The sequence below is a fragment of the Oncorhynchus tshawytscha genome, linkage group LG14, assembly GCF_018296145.1.
Source record: "Oncorhynchus tshawytscha isolate Ot180627B linkage group LG14, Otsh_v2.0, whole genome shotgun sequence".
In the NCBI taxonomy this organism is placed as follows: domain Eukaryota; kingdom Metazoa; phylum Chordata; class Actinopteri; order Salmoniformes; family Salmonidae; genus Oncorhynchus; species Oncorhynchus tshawytscha.
The window spans coordinates 5805010-5815138 of NC_056442.1; the positions used below are offsets into that span (position 1 = coordinate 5805010).

Sequence of the window (10129 nt, forward strand, 5' to 3'; positions counted from 1 at the left end):
ACAAGTCCAATTTCGGTTTGTTTTCTCTATAACCTTCTTCTCACTCATGTTAACTCACTCATCCCCCTCGCCATCCCTCTTCATATTAATATTCCTTCATTCTTTCTGAGAATGACACCTTTACTCCCACTCTTGCCACACACACACACGCACTCACACACACACACACAAACACACACACAAACACACACCTTGATATGAGAGCGACGTCATTCTCCCTTTCATTCCATTTCCTTTCCTCTCACCTGTGGATGAAATATAGTCTATGAAGTATGAATGAGAAATAGAACAATAACAAGGGGAAAGTCAGTGCACAAAGGAAACAGTATCCATGTTAGTTCTATTACATCATAAAGTACATACAAGCAAGGTAGATCTACTTTTTTTTCCAATTCTGGGATGTTTGCTCAATAACTTTTACCTTATGTTACACTGAACAAAAATATAAATGCAATCCTCTAAAACAGCTGTGAAGAGCACACTCCAGCATGCCAGTGACTATTGAAGGTGAGCATTTGCCCAATGAAGACGGTTACGACGCAGTTTGAGACCCTGGTTAGGACACAGATGAGATGCTTTCTGACAGTTTGTGGAACCCACAGCTTCATCAGCTATCCGGGTGGCTTGTCTCAGACATTCCCGTAGGTGAAGAAGCCGGATGGGGAGGTCCTGGGCTGGCGTGGTTACATGTGGTCGGCGGTTGTGAGGCCGGTTGGATGTCCTGCCAAATTCTAGAAAACAGTGTTGGAGGCGACTTCTGGTAAAGAAATGAACATTAAATTCTCTGGAATGTAAAAAGTGTCAGTGTTAGTACCCGTTTGATGTTTGGATCAGAATGTTCTTAGTTCTAGGAAATAAATATCTCAGGAAGTTCCCGTATATGGTCAGCATCAGTATTTTATTCGGTCCAACTGTGAGAGAGAGCAAACAAGCCTGACTTCCCCCCCTGACTCTCTCTCTCTCTCACTTCTTCTTTTCTGCCCCTTGTTTTCTGCCCCTTAATCAACTGTGTGTCAGATCAACCCAGTCTGTTAAGTTTTCACATTGTTTTGTAGCTGTTTGTGAGAAATCAATCTAGACAAATACCAATATATATTTTGAATAAAGTTTAGTGAAGTAAAATGCCAGGGAAGTGCTCTTTGGAACAGGGTGGTAGAACCGGGACTCAGGTGATCACAGTCCTATGCTGCACTGGTGCTCACTGTGACTGTCTTCCTCTGACAATTGTGAGTAAAAATGATTACTATGTAGTCTGGCTGTTTTTAGTTGTCTTTTGTTGGTCTATCTCTTTAAAAATATCATACAAATGTGTGTTTTATTCTTATTCAGACAATGTTATTACCCTTATCTACTCATTTCTAATTTGATAGTGGTCTTTACCTTTATTCCTTTCTACTCTTGTTTGTCTTTATCAGTAAAGCAGACTTCTTGTGAGTTATGTTGATATATTGGTATTACCTATAAATGATAATCTGTCAGTTATTTTGAGGACCACAATACCAACAGCTACCAGTGTTATTGCAACTTCATTAAATTGTTTAATTATGTTACATTTCCATTTCCCCAAATGATGTAACAGCTAGTCACTGTATTTGTCTTTGTTATTCTCTCTAGATCTGAAGTAGATGTCAAGCCCCTCACAATGACACTCAAGATAACCATGACAGGAGAACAAAGTGGGTCTACATTCTCTCAGCTGAGACTCTTTCTTTGTTTCCTGATGTATTGCTGGGGTCTAGCTGATCCAGTATGTGGGTACTTCCTGAAAAACTGCACAATCCGGGGTAATCTCAGTGACCCCTCTAACATGAAAGTACTCTGTTATAACAGGAATCTTGAAGTCATGCCTATAAATATTCCTTGTAAAGTAAGTGTTTTAGATGTGGCCATGAATAATATTTCCAAAATCGGAAAGTTGGATTTTAAAGGACTGTCAAACCTCAAAATTCTAAACATGTCCAGAAACCAGATCTCTCAAGTGGATGATGGGTCTCTCAGACCACTAAAGGCGCTTCGAGAGCTGAATCTGGCTCATAACAGACTCACAACCCTGTCAGACCATTTGTTTCAGGACCTGGCCAGCCTCTCCCTGCTACATCTGGACAACAACCTCATCACAACCATCGGGTCCTCATCCTTTCAACTTCTCTCCAGTTTGAAGACAGTGAATTTAACCAAGAACAACCTTCATAATATGAAGGAAGTTCATCCCATCGTACAATTGCCACACTTACGGGAATTGTACATTGGGAGCAACAGATTCACCTCTTTCCAATCACAAGAAATATCAAACACTTCTATAGAGCTGAGGCTGTTGGATTTATCCCGGAATCCATTGGGAATCTTCAGGATCACGGCTGATGTTCTTCCTTACCTTGAGGTGTTAGACATCGCCTACTGTGGCCAACATGGACACATGGAATGGGATGTGCTGGACAGGTCTTTTCTGAGAAACGTCAAAAGTCTCAACCTGAGCGGGATTGAGATGTCTTTGGAGAGGATGGCTATGGTGCTGCAGACGGTCAACTCCTCATTAGTCCATCTGAGACTGTATGACATTAGTGAAGAGAGGGTCAAGGCTCTCATTGATTTTGCCTGCAATATACCCACACTTAGCTTGTTCCGACTGCATCATAACAACATAAGTGCTTTGTCTGAGGAATTTCTGCAGTCATGTAAACAAGTGACCGAAGTGGACTTAGAAAATAATAATATTATTCAGCTGTCGGAGGTATCATTCAGATCAATGGAGCAACTAAGTACTTTGAGACTGGGCCACAACAGGCTTTCTTCCGTACCAGATGCCACAAGAAATATATCCACACTAATGCTCCTGGATCTCAGCTTCAATATCATCAATAAACTAGGCTGCTCAGATTTCTCCAATCTTACAGGACTCACACAACTCTTTCTTTTCCACAATCAAATCTCCAACCTACCAGGATGTGTATTCCAGGATTTGAAAGAATTAAGGATCCTTAAACTGGGATCAAACAAAATCCTGACCTTGAATGATGACTTCATGAGTGGTTTGCACAAACTAGAATTTTTGTCGATGTCATACAATAAGCTGAGCTCAATCTCTAAAGGAGACTTTAAAGGCTTAGCATCACTCAAGACCCTGCTTTTATTTGACAATCAGATTGCTAGTCTTGAAGATGGAGCCTTTGAGGGATTGGTGAATCTTACAGAACTTAGACTACAGTCAAATAAGATCACTCAAATAGACATAAGAAATACTGTGCTCATGGGACTTCCACTCTTAAGAACTCTTGATATATCCTGTAATTACATCACATATGTAAATGATGATAAATTAGACCCTCCACCCTTCTCTCATCTGACATCTCTGGAGAACCTTTTGATATTTAGTCAGCGTCACAAGGGACTGTGTCATCTACCAATCAACTTTCTTGAAGGTCTGACTTCTTTATTGTCATTCCAGGCAGGGAGTCTTAATATTAAGGACCTGCACCCAAAGACATTCATTCACACACCCCGGTTGTGGTTCCTTGATATCAGTAAGAATGAGTTCACAGCCCTCACTCCAAAGCTGTTTCACCCAACCCCAAGTCTCAACAGACTTTATCTGCCCAAAGCCCGACTTCAGTCCTTAGATTTCCTCATAGGAGCAAACCTCAGTAGAGTCACTTTCTTGCAGGTGAGAAAGAATGACATAACAGCAGTCAATGAGACAGTGTTGCAATCTCTCCCTGCCTTGACATACCTGGACATGCAAGATAATCCTTTCACCTGTGGCTGCAGTGATGCTTGGTTTGTCCAGTGGATGGAGAGCGACAACCAAACACAAGTTGCTGGCGCAGGAGAATTTACCTGCAACTATCCTGAAGATCTAAAGGGCAACAAGCTGTTGGATGTTGAGCTTCAGTTCTGTACAGTACACTTAGGACTTTACTACTACATTTCTACCACTTGTCTGGTCCTCCTCACCCTGATAGCATCCTTTGCCTACCACTTCCTGAAATGGGAGGTCATTTACGGCTATTACCTCTTCCTGGCGTTCCTCTATGACACCAAGCAAAGGAATAAGCACAAGCCTCATGGCTGTCAGTACGATGCCTTCATTTCCTACAACGCCCACGATGAGCCCTGGGTCCTGAGGGAGCTTCTGCCAGAGCTGGAGGGAGAACAGGGTTGGAAGCTGTGTCTCCACCACCGGGACTTCCAGCCAGGCAAACCAATCATAGACAACATTATGGACGGCATCTACGGAAGCCGCAAGACCATCTGTGTCATCAGCCACCGCTACCTGGAGAGTGAGTGGTGCTCCCGGGAGATCCAGGTGGCCAGCTTCCGGCTCTTTGATGAGCAGAAGGACGTCCTGATTCTGTTGTTCCTGGAGGAGATCCCTACCCACCAGCTGTCACCCTACCACCGGATGAGGAAGCTAGTGAAGAAACGCACATACCTGAGCTGGCCCAGAGCTGGGGAGCAAACCGGGGTCTTCTGGCAGCAACTACGGCTGGCTTTAGAGACCAAGGACGGCCCTGCTGAAGAAAATCCCATCCTCTCTGGGGTGCAGGCTCTGTGATAGTGACATGTTGATTTGAAACAACCATCACACTTTGAACCTTTTCTTTACATCTGCATGAGAATATCATTAAGAAATGCTTACACATATGTCATGACGTTGGCCTGGGGCTTAGGTTTATGACAGTCATAAATACCTCTTCCCCCTTTTTCCTCTCTCTACCCTACTGATGTTACATTTGCAAAACCCTTGGTTAACATAGAGATTCTGGGAACATCAGAAGGTGGGGAAATTAACTATATTCTGGTAATCCGACCAACTGAACATATGCAGTGGTACTTAATGAATATGATGTCAGTTCGGTTGTCATCTGAGACATTCTCATCAATGATAAGATGGCATAAACTCTACAGTGGAAAGTCTACACATCAGAGTTATCAGATTCACATGGAATTGTTGTTCAATTTAAATGTTTGAATATGAAATTATTTGTGATGGGATGAAATGCAATTTTAGCTTCTAAAATGTGAGATTTGGGTTTTCATAAGATAGGGCTCTGCTCAATCAGTGGCCCGCCCCTGTTAAGGGACATGGTCTATAAATCTTTTCAAACACGCCCTCCTCTCCCTTCCTATATAAATCCTTGACGACAATGTAACCTCCTGTTCCGAGGACGACGGTCCGATGTCAGAATGGTCCAGATAATAACTACAGAACGAAGCCAACGTCAGCATGAGCTTTGGTTGCGATTGGTATGGACTTTGAACTCTTATTCACTACAGAAGTGATACCTCCTAGCCGTTGAGTTAGCAACAGCCGCTGCAAACGAGGGTTAGGAAGGAACAGACAGACTATCCCGTCTACCACACAACGACGTTATACAACATATTCAATTTACCAGCAGAAACATTCTTCAAAGGACAAAGGACTCGGTTGGGCAACACAGCCTTCCATCTACCACCAACCTACCGAAACTAAGCTCAGAGTAAATATTTATGCATTTTCCTTTTCCAAATGGGCGGTAATTTAGAATGCATAAGATACTGTATTTACGATAGCACAGCTTCGCACTCTTCCCGCTCTTTCACTCAAACCTAGCCCTTTTCTTTGTGTAACAAGCTGTCATATCTGTTCCTCTGTTCGTTTTCCTTTATGACGTAATTTGTAATCAAGTTATGATTTAATTATGTGTATGTGTAATTCTGTGTGATTAGTTAGGTATTTAGTAAATAAATAATTAAACCCAATTTTGTATTGCTGATTCAACTTGTTAGCCAGTGTTCGTGCAGATAACCAAGAATATACAACTTTCAGATGAGACTGAATTAAGGTAACGATTAATATTGACTGCTATTGATGTAAAATATTACTATGCCTTTAAGAGTTTATTCGGAAGATAACAGCTCTATAAATAGTATTTTGTGATGCCCGACTCTCTAGTTAATTACATTTACATGATTAGCTCAATCAGGTAATAGTAATTACGGAGAAATAATTTTATAGAATAGCATGTCATGTTACTTAATCCGGCATAGCCAAAGGCACGACATTATTGGAGCCCCCTGATAGGAATCTAAAATAGAATGATGCTTTCATTTTGAATCAGCCTGTGTAAAATTGAAAACAGATTACATAATATACCAAGTTTATCGTACACATTTTTGGAGTGATAGAGACAAGCATTATTGGGTGTGTGTGCTGAGGATTCCCCGCCTCCGTGTTGTTCTCTGACGTAGTCAGTGGGTAACATAAGCGAATACATTTCTGTATTGATAAAGCTAATTATAGAAATTTGAGAAATAGAGCGTTTGGCCAAACGCAGGGCTATTTCTGCCTGGTGCGTTTCAGACGTGGGTAGGCTCGGTCATTATTAATTTCTCGAGCAAGGACAAAGAGCCAGCCGATTGAAATTCAGGAGATATAAGCCAGCGATATATATCTCTGTCTCTCTCGTGAGTAGACCAAGGCGCATTTAGTTGTTGCCGCGTGTTCCGGTTAAAACATTGTCAAAAAAAAACGCGAAAAGGGTTTGAACATAATACGTTATAAGTAAAACCTTTCCCTTACCAAGGAATCCTATGTGCTGCATTTTCAGGCACAAGGGAGATAGCCATTTTGTTTACTTGTGCTACGTTGAAATTCCTCCGCCTTGCGGAACGGAAGTCCCGCCCTGGGTTTTCAGTGTGTGAAATCATTGACCGCTGATGTGACCTAGTATATTCTTTCATGAAGAATTATTCAGGTCACACTCAAGTCATTACTTATGATATCCAGACGGATATCAACGTCTTATCCAATTGAACTAATAAGTGTAAATCTGGCAATTTACATTCTGAAATAGATATTTTAAAGAATATCCAAATTGATGAGTTTTCTAAATAAAACATGGTAAACTTTTCCCAAACTAACCTAGATGAAGCAACTTCTCAGGTTAATTCAATTTTAATTCCCAATTAGCCTATACAGGTCTGATTTATCATTAAATTGATCAATCAGTAACATTTGGTTTTTGCAAAACCCATTCAGTAATCCAGTACTGACAGAAGCACCGCCCCAGCGGGAATCCCATGTGGCTTCGGCCTTAGGGAGAAGTGTACCATAGTGGTGAATGTTCCCAACATTTGATCTACTGTTTACACTTATAATATCCAATCAATGGAGATTGTACGGATTATCGTCTCATTCAATTCAATAAATTAAATTGTTGAACATACCTTAATGTTCTTCCAATCAAATGAGACACTTTTAAACTTCTCATATTAACCTAGATGAAACAACTTCTCAGGGTAATTAAAGTTTAATACCCAGATAGCCTACCCAGGTAGGATTAATCATTGGCATTGATTAATTAATTAAATTTGCTTTTGCAAATTCATTCACGTCCAACTTCCACATTACTGGTACAGTACTGATAGTTCATCAACGTCTATAAATAGATTAAACTTGTCTTTGCAGCTTCCAATGAATTCCAAGCCCAAACTTTGAACAAAATAGGAAAATATTTCCTCTAAATTTTTCTAATAATGTGCAAGCTATCAAAGGAGGTGGTCACCACTCCTCCGCTAATTAGTGAACCTCCACCCATAAAAGGATTGATCTCTGACCTCAGCAGCGATACCATCCCTAATTATGTCATTAGCGAAAAAAAAGCCGAAATTGCGAATGCTCTCCAAAATCAACCATCAAACACAGGCTTTGTGACGGTTCTCCCCACTTTTGCACTGATGTATCGCCATAAAAATGTGGCATCGGTCCAATACCACAGTGCACAGCTGAAGCACGTACCAGACATGGCTAACATGAGGGGTGTCGCGGTAGGGGATTTTGCTATAGGACCGTTAAGGTACCCCCGTCAAGAGTGATACAAGTTGTCTCACTCAAGTTCTTATGTCACCCTGCTAACAGGTGACTCACAGGTCCGGTCCAGACTGACCTGGTTATGTATCCTGCCCTTTTATTCGGAGATTAGCCTTGTGTGATGCCGTTAGGCTTGTTTCGGGATCTTAGATAATATCAATCTTTACTTTCACTTTACTTTCACTTTTCCTTTGTATGCCCTTATATCTGGACTCACGCAAGCTATAACTTGGTTACGATTTACAGTCTATGTCCGTCGACTAATACTGCTTGAGTATTAATGTAGAGTATCACTATTACAATAAAATGATTATTCTGTCCAAACCATTATATTGTCTTTAGTGTAGAACCTAGACTCGTTTCCCTAGATTGGGAGTGTCAGAGGTGTTCTCTCCCATTAGGGTTTTGGGTCTAGTTTCTACCTTTTATTCAATGTTTGCAGTTCACACAGTTGTACACGTTAATACAGTTTATTTTTGGTTCTTAATCTATAACATCAAACATCATCAAAACACTTACTACTATTAATGCCTTATATATGTATTACAAGAAGCGATTAATTACCTTAGCGTAGGTTGACCTGGTTGGTCCCCAAAGAGGTCCTCACAATTGTTCTAGAGGCTTATCCAATCACTCAGTATCTGTTTCTCCTACTAGAAGTTTGTACTATGATTTACTGATTAGTGAAGAGAACGGTTTGAGATCAAGTCCCTTTGTAACACCACTGTTGCTATTTATCCACTCCTGTTAGGAACTGGATGTATTCAGCACAAGGATTGTACTGGGTAGCAGTCTCAGTATGTCTCATCCAGAAATCAGAAGTCAAGAGATACAATTGTTCTAGAGTATGAAAGTCAGATATTACCTTTTAGGTTGATGATAGTTGAAGTATCACAAGCTATCTGTCAGTGATAAGTCAAGTAGCACTATCATGCCTTTCCATTGAAAGCATGCTTCTTATATACTCTTTCTTCAGGACCAAGTCAACCCATGCTCTGAATTGTATTTTTAAAGCGGCGTATCCTCGTGTCCTCGCACTGAAGTGCGAGTTGCACTTCAGTGCTAGTTGCTAGTTGGAGTGCTTCTGGTGTCTGTGTCTATGCATCATCTAAACCCAAATCTTCCATCAAGTTCACCCAGGGTGAGGTGTCCTCAAAGCTCTTTTTTTGTGCTCTTGCGTCAGGGGACAGGTGGAGAGAACTGAGCAACTATTGACAAAAGCAGGAAATGAAAACATTCTGCTAGTCGAGGAACTGTGTTTGAAATCTGAACAATTAAAAGTAATTGCAAATACTTATGACGATGAACGAGCACTAACTCTTCAACAAAATCGTGGTCTCCAGGAACAACTCGATTTAGCCAAAACTAAATACGATGCAGTCCACTCCAAACTAGATAAATCTGTTGAGTTATCTACAAACAGGAGCGCGCAATTTGATAACATGCAGGTAGTTTTGTTGAACGTCACTCAGAGTAACACGGTTCTACTCAAAATTCTGCAGACCAAAGACGATCAGTTGATGAACACAATGACTAAGTTGGGTGACAAATCAGCAGAACTCATTGAAGCCGCTGACCAAATGAATGATGAGAGAACTCGGGTGATGAAGATGGAAATATTGATTTCCAAGCAAGAGGAAGAAATATCATCACTGAATCTCTCGCTCCGTACTCAAGACCTCTATCTGCAAACCATGACAGATAAGTTTGAGACCAAAAGGAGCAAGTGCAACACTCACGTGTCCAAAATCAGTGCTCTAAAGCACTCAAGTGGACTCTGCAATGCAGCAGAATACCACCCCTAGGTACCATCTGGAGGAAGTCCAGAATGGTCACGCTCTACATCGTGACTATCCATCCAAGCAACCGGAGCCCGGTACTCAAAGGAGTGAAGACGATAGGTTTCAGACATTGCCTCCATCATGTGTCCCTCAGTCTTTTCCTCTTGGCCATTTGGCACTGAGTAATATGTTGCCTCTTGGCCAACAAAGCCAAAGCTTGGCTTCTTCTCTTGGCCTTTCGGCCCCACTTTTTTTTTCTTCAGCCAAACGATACTGAGACGTTCCTAGCTGACATAGAGGATGCGTTGGATGGCTACCCGAAAGCTACGGGTTCTGACAGAGTTTACCTGTTGAAGCGAACGTCGAATAGACACGTGACGAGGTTAATTCGCCTACAACAGCAACACGTGCTAAATGACTATGCTAAACTTGCCACAGCTCTGAAATTAGAATTCAGTGGTTCTGTAACTCTCAAACATGATAGCTCACTGGCTAACAC

General features: G+C 41.3%; 1 pseudogene; it reads left to right on the forward strand.

Annotated features, from left to right (window-relative positions):
* The first annotated feature begins 371 nt into the window (after positions 1 to 371).
* On the forward strand, positions 372 to 4692 carry LOC121839247 (annotated as a pseudogene).
* The last annotated feature ends 5437 nt before the right edge of the window (positions 4693 to 10129 follow it).